Source organism: Patagioenas fasciata, chromosome Z, assembly GCF_037038585.1.
Source record: "Patagioenas fasciata isolate bPatFas1 chromosome Z, bPatFas1.hap1, whole genome shotgun sequence".
NCBI lineage: Eukaryota > Metazoa > Chordata > Aves > Columbiformes > Columbidae > Patagioenas > Patagioenas fasciata.
The window spans coordinates 15,986,045-15,996,352 of record NC_092560.1 but is presented as its reverse complement, the minus strand read 5'-3'; the positions used below and the strand labels follow the sequence as shown (position 1 = coordinate 15,996,352).

General features: G+C 51.0%; 1 protein-coding gene across 1 annotated transcript in view; it reads left to right on the top strand.

The window, feature by feature from the left end:
* Positions 1-4,278: 4,278 nt before the first annotated feature.
* CORO2A (coronin 2A) overlaps positions 4,279-10,308 on the top strand; it is a 56,277-nt gene continuing 50,247 nt past the window's right edge. The window contains exon 1 of the mRNA XM_065861410.2: positions 4,279-4,367. The gene's annotated coding sequence lies outside the window, so the exon portion shown is untranslated. The remainder of the gene's footprint in view (positions 4,368-10,308) is intronic.

Below are 10,308 nucleotides of genomic sequence, written 5' to 3'. Positions count from 1 at the left end.
AGGTTACCCCTGCATGAAGTGCACAAGGGTAATTTGTGCTGCCATGGCCAACTGTTGTCCTTGGAAAACAGTTTGATCTGTTTGCCCAGCCCAGTAGCTCCCTCTGCCTGTGCTGGTGTTTGTGGACCAAACAGATGTCTTTCCACTCCAAAGCCAGTCTTTGCTGAGTTTTGCTGTATGTGTAACATAACTTGTTAAATTAAGCCCTCTGCCTCTGTATGAATATTAACTTTGGGATACCAGTCCCAACTCTAAAAAAGCTGGGTGTTGTTGTTGTTGTTGTTGTGTTTTTTCCCCCCTAGAACATGCAATTAATCTGTAGATGACCTTGTTGCAGGACTTTGGGGCCACCGAGAGTTTAGATGATTTTAAGAAGACAAATTATTAGAGGGTGGCAAAACACTGCTGGCTCTGTAAGGCCCTGAGCTTGCACATAGGCAGAGGCTAGGAGGCTTCCCGTCTTCACCTGGGTGGTGTTGGGCTGGAAGGTTCTTTGGTTTGAACCACCTCTATAGGCTGTAGCTAAGCCCTTGCATGCAAAAGCAGTAGTGCACGACAAAGACATTCCGTCCACTCCCATATCATGGCACTCTGCCCTGGAAAGAGGTATTTCTGGGAAAGTTGTTTCTGTGTTGGGTTAATGTTTATCGCAAGCTTGAGCTTCTCATCCAGAGGGAAGGAGAGAGCTGTGGGACAAGGTATTGCCTATGTGTGGCAAGCAATAGCACCCTGTAGCAGGAGCTGTCCCTTAGTGCTGAGTTTCTCCTCCAGCTTGCAAGCTGGGCAACCTCCTGCTGCCACCACAGACAGAGGACCTGGGGCTGGCTCTCTTCCCATGTAAGAGCTCGCCTGAGTGGCCTTGAGCCAAACCTGGGACTTCTCCAGCCCTTTTGCAGTGCTAGGAGCTGCTCTACAGAACATTAGCCCTGTCTGGGCTAGGGACGTGCCAGGTTCAAGAAGACAAACCACTTTTGAAGGCCAGGGCTATTGTGATGGAGACGATGTAATTTAATGCCCTCTGAGGTAATTTAATATCTTTCCTGGTGTTCAGTGAGAAGCTGAAGGCCACACTGAGATTCTAAATCCTGAGAATATCACTGTGCACCTCCTGCTCAGCCTCAGGAGCTCTCCAGAGTGAAAATGGCACACCAGGGTGGTCAGTGGAAGAGGAAATATCACTAACCATAGCAAGCATATTTGGGGTGAGAGGTTCCCTGTCCCACTGCAGACAGATGCTGGCTTGAGGTGCATGGTCCAGTACCACTGAGACAAAGTCCCCATTTCTTCTTGTTATTAACTGATGGCTTCTTGCCAAGTGCAAAGTCTGGCTTTGAGATTCTAGCTGTTGGACCGGCGTCTGCTCTGGTTTTAAGCTTAGTTTTCATCATACAGAACCTCTTTGACACGTTCTGGTGTCAAGCTGGTAGGAAGCTTTGAGACTTGAGGCAACATCCAAGGTAAGTAAAATTAAATGTCAAGGTCCCTTGGGAAAAAATAGTACTCAGTCCAACATCACAGCCCCCTGCTGAAAATAATACCTTTATTTTTTCTTCCATTAAGGGATTCTGTTAGTACAAAAGTATTGTTTATGGCAGAAATTTGCAGGGAGGAAAAGTTGCAAAAGGAAATTAAACCCAACTGATATTTTTTGCTTCATCTTCCAATAATTTAGCGTTTTTCAACCCGATAAAAGCTCTTGCACATTGAAGGGGCATCCTGATGCCATAGACTCTGAAAAGACTTCCAGTTTTGATGCTGCCATCACAATGGCATTTTAAATTAGTACCCAAAGCTGGTGGCTGTTGCATGGGCGCAGCTTCTACGCCACCCCTCTGTGCCACCCACCCCCGTAGATGTGGCACTGTCAGCGATCTTGAACTTTTCAGGGCTGGAAATAATCACAGCAGGAGAGGTGGGAACTAGGGAAATTCTTCTTAGATATGATGCTAATTGGGTATAACTAATTAGTGGCTTCCTCTATGTGGCTCCATCCAAATGTATCGTGGGTACGTCAGGCCCCTTGTCCTCAGCAGACTGGGATGAAGCAGAGCACAGTGTTTGCGATGGTGCCTTCTCCAGTGTAGATGTACTGAGCTGTGCACTGGTGTAACACAGATCTGAACTGAATCTGCATGAGGATATCGCATCTGCAAAGCTGTCATGCTCTTCCTAGTGTTGCAAGGCATATCACTATTGGAAATGTGTTTTTCTTCTGCTTCATCTCATCTGCTTCTGCAGCCTCTCCCTTCAAGGCAGGACCCTGCTCCCTGGGAGCTGCCCCCACCTAGGTGAGAAGTGCTTTATGCCACAGCCACACACACCACAAATATGGCCATACCAATGTAGCTCCTGTGACACAGAGCAAGCACAACAGGTGCCAGCTCCGCTCTTCCTGCAGGTTGCAGTGCTGGGTGTGGTTTCTGGCCAGCAGTATGCCAATGACACACAATACTCCCCATAATGAGCTGTGCTGTCTGCGGCGGTAGCTTTCCACTTCTCATTAATTTGCACAGACTGGGAAGAGATGTCCAGAGGTGACAGTAGCCTGCCCCTGGACTGATTTCTGGCACTTCAGGATGTGGGATGGCAGAGAATTACAGGGCACACTGCTCCAACTTGTGCTGTTGGATTCCAACAGAAAGCACTAACAGCAGCGTTTTCTTTGGGGCTGCTGGAAGCCCTGTGCAGAGCAAGACAAGTGTTGTGTGAGGGTGCTCTTTGTCACAAGCCACCTCTGTGGACACAGGCTGCCAACAGCAGTTGCTCAGCCAGGCTCTTGCTGTTGGATGACCAGTTGAGAAGTCCCAGGAAAGAAGACAAGGAGCAGAGTTCACCCCAATGCCCAAGGACATGCCATTACAGACACCAGTCTCAGCCACCCAGTCTTAGACGGCGAAGGGGAATGTGCAGCAAACCTATTCACTTTGTCAGCACCCGAAGCAGTTCTGAGGAATGGCAGGGCAGGTCCAGGACAGCTGCTGCACAAGCAGCCATGATTCCTGTCCGCAGCTGGATTACTTCTTGTGCTCTATCCATGGACAGTGCTTCTCGACAACTGTGTCTTTGCTTGATGGCCTCAGTTTCCTGGATTGTCCCAGCCTGGTACCTGGCAGCAAGGTCACTCTTGGGGGTTCCTGGTTGCTTCTGAAATTCTGGTCAACTCCCTCGAAGGATTCAGTAGAATAGCTCTTGTCAAAGCCTCCTTTCCTTTTCCCGAAAGGACTCCTGCTGTCCTGAGTGACTGGCAGACTCCCATCTCACCACCACATAATGAAAGTGGAGACACCTGAACTGCAGCATCTGACTTGTGGAGGACACTCAGTCTCACAGTCTGGTCACACCTGCTGGGTCAGCCCTGAGCTGCCACTGCTACCCATAGGCTGGTGGGACTAAAGCATGGAGATGAGCTAGCTGTCTCAGACTCTGTTTAGACAGGACCAGAGTGGTGTTAGCTGAGTGCGTGACCTGGGCAAGGAGATCTTCTCTGCCCTTTCATCTGTCATGCTGTCTATGTGCAAAGTTCCCCATCCAAGATACCAGATGGGCTTGTAGTACCACCTAATCCCAGAGTTTGAGTGTGAGCTCGGCAGGCATGAGAAGCTTTCTAGAGTCACTTGCCATCAGCAAAAACCCCTGCACCTTTGGACTGACGTGGGCTGGTGTCTCTCCATCTGCCAGGGGCTGTTGAGCCTGCCAGAGGCTGCCAGCAAAGGCTGGTACAACTGATAGGTGTTTTAGAGGTGCGTGCTGTGTTCAGGGAGCAGTGTCCAGTACCTGGAGGTCGCACTGAGATTATAGAAATGTGCCACCATCTTCTCAGCAGATCTGTGAGCTAAGGCAAGATCTGTGGGTACTTTCTGCACAGATGATGGCGAAGTCCTGATGCTGTCTGAATGGTCTCCTAGGAAAATGTACCCAGCCTACACAATGTGCCTCCAGACACAGACCTGAGGACCTACTGCAGGGGTGATGTTGACGAGGAATCGCACCTGTTGGCCCAGGCGAGCTGGCTCCCCGAGCTCAGCGGCACTTTGAGCACTTTGCACTTTTTGGAGGTACTCTCCCCACGACAGCAGCACAGCAAACCCCACGCTTCCCACGGCAGATCACGGCCAAGGGTCGGGCACAGCCGCCCTGCCGGTCCGCACCTCCCCGGGAAGGCGCGCCGGAGCTCTGCGGGAACCAGCTCCCGCATCAGGGGGCGGCGAGCAGCCCCCAAGCCCCGCCGGCACCTCCCGCCTGCGGGGCGGGGCGGGCCGGGGCGGGGACGGCGGGCGGGCGGGGCCGGGCTGGCACGGAAAGGCTGGGCTCGCCAAGGCTCCCATGCTCACTCTGTACGCTGCCGGACCCCCGCCGCCTGCGGCAAGGTATGAGGCTGGGGGTGGGGAGGGTCCTGGGGCAGGCGCGAGCGTGGGCAGGGCCGTTCGGTGCACCTGCCACAGCCTGGGATGCCCGGTGGTGCAGGGGAGCGGAGCGGGGAGCGTCTGCCGTACCCGTGCGCCTGGGGTGCTGCAGCCCCCGCCGGCCCCACCCCGCTTTGTGCGCAGCCGGAGCCGCTGCCACCCGCAGCCGCGGGGACACCGACGGCCGGGAGATGCGGCAGCCGCCCGGTGCCGCGGGCCTCGGGCATCCCCCGGTGTCTGCAGCGGGAGCGGTCGTGGCAGCCGGTGCTGGTCGCCCCCTCCCCGGGCAGGATTCTTGCTCCCTGGCAGCGCGCTGCCCTTGGGCTGTTCCTGCAGGTAACCGCAGGAGCGATTTTCGGTGTGGAGAGTGACAGACCGAGAGCCGGCCCTCGGTAGGAGCCCGCCGGCCCGAGAGGGTGTGCAGTGGGCCGGGCTCCGCTCCGAGGTGCGTGGCCGGAGCACGGAGCAACAGGGCTTCTTGCCGACTTGAGGCAGGTGGGAGTCAGCATCACGCTGCCTGCCCGCAGATGCTGTGCCTCATCCTGCCAGCTCTGCTTGCCCGTGAAACGGTTTGACATCTGTATAACTTTGCCTATGGTACAGAGAGAAGCCTAGTCTACGTCTCTGTGTGTATGTGTGTGTCCCTTTGTGCTGGAGTCATGGGGATTTTGGGTGTGTGATCTCAGGGCAGGTCATGTCTTGTGCAGAGCACGATGACAACCACATAAACAACATCTAGGCCATGCTCTCTGGCAGCAGGGTCTCCTGGTGCCAATTCCTCCTTCAAGGCAAACCCGTGAAGGGGTCTTACTTTCAGGCAGAACAGGTTTGGAGTACTGCTTCTTCTGTCAGGGGTGAAGGCAGGCTGTTGGGATGGGATATGTAATGATGACAGCACTTTGCAAACAAGTCCCCAGAGGCCCGGGGAGGCCAGCTATGTACAGTGTCTTGCTGAACATCCATTGTTTACCCTGCAGGGAGTGGTGCCCTCCTTGTCTTGTTCTGGAGCATGGAAAAACAGCCTTTGCAGTATCCTGACTGTTCCTGATCCCGCAGTTCACTTAAACTTCCTAAGAAGGCACCGTGTTTGTTGCAGTCCCTGTAAAGGGAATTTGCTTGGACAGGCTTAACCTCTTCTGGAATCTTGGCTCAAGGGAAGTGATTTCTTCAGAGGATTCAGGGAACACTTGAGGAGAGTTTGGGTGTTGTTTGCGTTTTAGGCTTCCCAACTCAGGCTTCCTGATGGGTTAACAAAGGAGCAGCCTGTGTAGCCCTGCTGTTCCTTTTGTTCTCCCACTGGCTGTGCCCTCTTTAGAGAGCTCTGATCTCTCCTGGTTTGATCAGCGATAGGGAGTGACTGATGGAGACAAGCAGGTAGTTCATGTTTTGATGCAAGCATTTTAGGAAACGGTAGACCAAAGCGTCGTGAGGTGGCATAAGGGGGAACTGTTTTTTTTCTTCAAGAAAAGGCAAAAACGAGGTGTTTTCATCTGTGCTGATGTTTTTTGGTGCATCAGCATTATCACAGACAGTGTATAGCTCTGTCAATGACAGGTATTTTAAATTCATTCAATCCATTAGGCCATAGCAACAAATCAAACCCTGTCATAGACCTGGGAAACGTGGGGCCCAGGCATTGGAGATGTTTGGACAAAGTGCCAGACAATTATGCCTCCTGTACCCCAGCTCTGCCCCGAACTCCTCCTGACCTTTGTTTCTTGGAGGCAAAGCAGGTCTGCGTGAGTGTGCTGATTTTTCAAGTCTGGGGTGGAGAGGGAGACCACTGCCTGCCCTCTGTGTGCCAGCTGCACCATCCTGTCTGGCAGCATTGCTCGCCTCTGTCCCACCGATCAGACCAGCTGCTGGCTGTATCTGTGCAGCAGGTGGGTTTCCTGATAGCAGCTCAGCGTATCTGCAGATGTGGTGGGTTTCTCACTTTCTTCCCCTGCCCGGGGTAATTTCTGTATATCTCTCGAGTATATGGGTTTGCCACTCTGAGCAGATTTCTTGCTGAGAAAATGTCAGTAATGGATAATATTTTGGATGTTTCTGTCTCTACTACATTTCTTAGCTGGATAATAAGTGGATTTTGTGTCGCCTGACTCTGTGGCAGGTTTCTGTGAGTCTCTAGGTGAGTTGGCACTGGACAGGCTGCTGGTCTCTGGAACCAATTTGTGGTGCCTATGCAAGGGCAGTTCTCCCTTGCCTGTGGGCTGACTGGACTGCCAGATGCCTGAGTGCTGTGCAGACCATGTTTTGGGGATGTACGCTCAAGTATGGAACAGATCCCTCTGCAGTGAGCTGCAGGTGCTCATGCACACAAACACTTCAGTGTTACAGAGTTAGGGAGAGCGCTGAAGGCTTTGGGAAATCAACAGAAGTGAAAGCAATGTTTTGGAGTGAGAGATAGCTGCCTCAGGGACAAGCTAAGATAAATTTTGTGCATGACCTTGCAGGCTCCTCATACATTGTGGTTAGTTTGCTGCCTGTTGTTTTTGTGTTCCTTGGCCTGCAGTAGCTCCACAGCATGAAGTCTTCATCCCACCCTGGTAGGCCCTGGTTTCCACAGCAGGGATTTTGATGGGGAAACTCTTGGAGGCTGGGTTGTGACAGGGTGTGACAGAGACCTTCTGTGAAGAAACAGGGAGGAGGGAGACTGTCCCAGATCAGTTCCCCACCATCCATACTTGGTTGGTCCAAGGACACCTCAGCAGAGTCCTGGTCCTTAATGACTGGACCCTGTCCTCCACTCTCATAAATAAATCTTGTCCAAGAAAGTTTGCTTGAAGTGTTTGCTTCAATGAAACAAACAAGCAAACAAGCCGTCACCTTACCCGAGTATAGTCATCTGCCTGTTATAAACAGCAGCAGTCTTTTTTGGCAATAAAATGGCAGCCAGTATTACAGTTGGCCAGTGGGCTGCTGTCTGGGTGGCTGCTGAAGAACTTACTGCTAAATCTGCTCAGACCTGAGGTGACCTGCAGCCCCGCTCCTGGTGAGGCTGGACAGCGGCTGCTCTTTGGAGCAGCAAGGGCTGGCTGCCTCTTCGTGCACAACGGGGCCACAGGCGGTCTGGTCTCTTGCTCCTATGGCAAGAAGACAGCAGAGCAATAATGCAGTGAGTTGTTTCTCGTGTAGTCATCACCTGGCTTCCCCTAAGAGCACGTTAAGCTGCTCTGGCTGCAGAGAGCTGACTGAGGCGAGCAGCCTGCAGCACATAGCAATTACGCTGACGCACCTTCTGCCTCTCCGCAGGAGAAACAGGAAAGACCTTTACATCATCCAGGAGGCTGTATGGGCTGAGGGAGTTTGACACTTACAGGGTTATACTGGCTTGCAAGTAGAAGCCAGACTGGCCTAGTATTTCCAGGGATTTCCCCTCTGTGGTATTACAGGCTTGCCAGCAATTCTCTGTTTTGAAAATACACCCTGCAGGGCTCTATTAGGGTAATGCTGATGCTTACTATTTCCAAAGCACTTTGAAATTCACAAGAAGGACTTTCTGACCTTCAGCCAAGCAAAACCCTTTCTAAAGCTTGGAGACATATTACTGCCCATGGTGGGACAAATGAGAGTGTGCAGCTCCAAGCCTTGTTTTCTCTTCCCCTGTTGACCTGCTCCCTGGTCTGTTTCACACGCTTTCATGTTTTCCAAAGCAGCATCCAAGTTTGCCCTCTCTCTTCTGAGCATCCTTCTGGGCTCTGGTTTGTGCAAGGGTTTCTTTCCAATCTGGTGAGTCGCTGTGCTCTTTATCTCTGTGCCAGGAAACACGGACATTCCTACCTGCAGAGAGGAGGTCTTCTGCACTGGTGACTCTGCACTACCTGTCTCCCTCTGTGGCACAGTCACTGAGGAAAATGATAAGGAAGACAAAGCAGCAGAAATTCCCAGCATTTGTGATATTTTTATCACTGAGGTTGAGTCAAAGTCCATGGAAGCTGATTAGATAGCTTGCAGAAAAGCAGCAAAGGCCAAACTCCATCTTGTTCTTTCTCTCGCAGCTCTGGAAGCTGTGCTTAAACAGGAGAGGAGGCAATACAGGGGGACAGGTCCTCCCAGGAAAAGGTGGCTTGGCAAGGCTCAGGTCAGAGTTACGCTAGTGAAGTGAATATGAGCCTTGTGGCTCCAGATCGTATGTAGAGCGGACCAGGGACAGTCAGCACAAAGGTGTGGGCAGGAGCCAAGGCAAGGACCGGACCTAATCCTGAGAGCAGAAATAAAGCAATCCTTGGTCTGCAGATACCATGATTTAAATTCTCCTTGCAGGGTGCTTGTGTAGAGGGCTGAAATCTTCCTTGGGAGAGTCAGAAAGCTCTGGATCCCATTCCAGGTATTCTGGGAACCACAGACAGGGTGCATGGGTAGTGCTCAGTGTACAAGTGCCTCTTCCTCAAGGTGTCCCTTTCCCTCAGCTGGGTCATGGAGTGATGCTGCAGATGAACAAGAGTGCGTGCAAGCGCAAGACTGGGAGCAGCAGATCTCTCCTGAAGCTGCCTGTCCTACTGCAGTCTCACCTGGGTCTTGTTTAGCTGGAGAGCACTTGCACATAGCATGTTTTCCTGTCTGCTAAAAAGACCCCTGAAGTGGTGCTGCCCCTGAATGCCACTCAGTGTCATTGTCACACTGACGGTCTGCGCTGAATCCAGTGATAGGCTTTTCACCATCCTCCAGAGCACGGTAGCTCTTCTCCCTTTGGATATCTGTGGAGTTTCACTTTCCAGGCTGTGGAAAGTTTGGATCTGCCAGGACATTCAGTTCTCAGCCACCTTCCACCCGTTACATGTGAGGTTATTTAAAATCAGTTATTTAAAGCAGTGTTTTGCAGTGTTTGCCCTGAGCAAGAATACACAAATCTTGAAAAATATAAAACATATTGCCTTAGAAAATTGTAGCTACCGTTTTGCCTGAGCTACTGGCACAGCAGCAGTGCTCTTTTCTAAGGCACCTCACATTGATGTTACTGGGAGCACTGGTAATGAATGATGCTGGGAAGGACCAGTCTTCCTTGTCATCCTCTGGTTTCTTCCATTCTGTCTGGCCCCTGCAAGGAGCCCGTACTGGCAACAAAATTGCAGGGTAATAGGCACAGGCAACCCAGACAGCTCTTTAATGGCAGCAGACAAATAGAAGCAGTCAAAGATTGTCTTTCTAACATCTAGTTAAATGTAATTAGTTCACATTATTTTTCTCTCTCATTTTCTCTAATTTAATTCGAATACCAAAATACACGCACAGAGGAACAAGAACAAATCAGAATAACATTGCTCCAAGTTCCTGCTTTCATAATATTCAGCTCCTCCCACGTAGAGAGGCTCTTTTCCTTAATGTCAGGGAAGATCAGAGTCTCTCTTCTGACCCCTCCTGCCTGTGGTCATGGTTGTGGCTCATGTTTGTCTTCAAATTTGCAAAGGTCTTGATATCAGTAGCTGAGGCCCAAAGTCTTAATTGAAAAGATTGATTTTGCTAATGATAGCCTGACATCCAACAGCTTCCATAGAAATCAATAGGAGTTCAGTGTCTCACAGTTTTAAAGATCATGGCACTCATTTAAAGGCAGAACAGGGACTGAAGGGCTTGACTCTATGACCTCTTGTGTCTCTTTGAGGCTTGTGTCCCCCACCATATGTTAAGCCCTGTATGGTAGTGGAGGGTATGATGCACCCTGTTGGACAAACCTCGTCTTGGTGCAGAAAAACCATACCCTTTACTGAGATTTTATAAGTAAAAGCTCAAGTGGAAAGATGACACTTTCATCTTTCTTGGTGTTCAGGTTGTGTTTTGGTGAATTCTTGGTTTCTGTGGAGTTCAAAAGATCAGAAGTTTCTTGTATCTTTATAGATAATGGATTCTTCAGTCTGGCTGACAAACCAGTACAAGAGCCAGGAGCTGGAAGCAGAAGTTACTG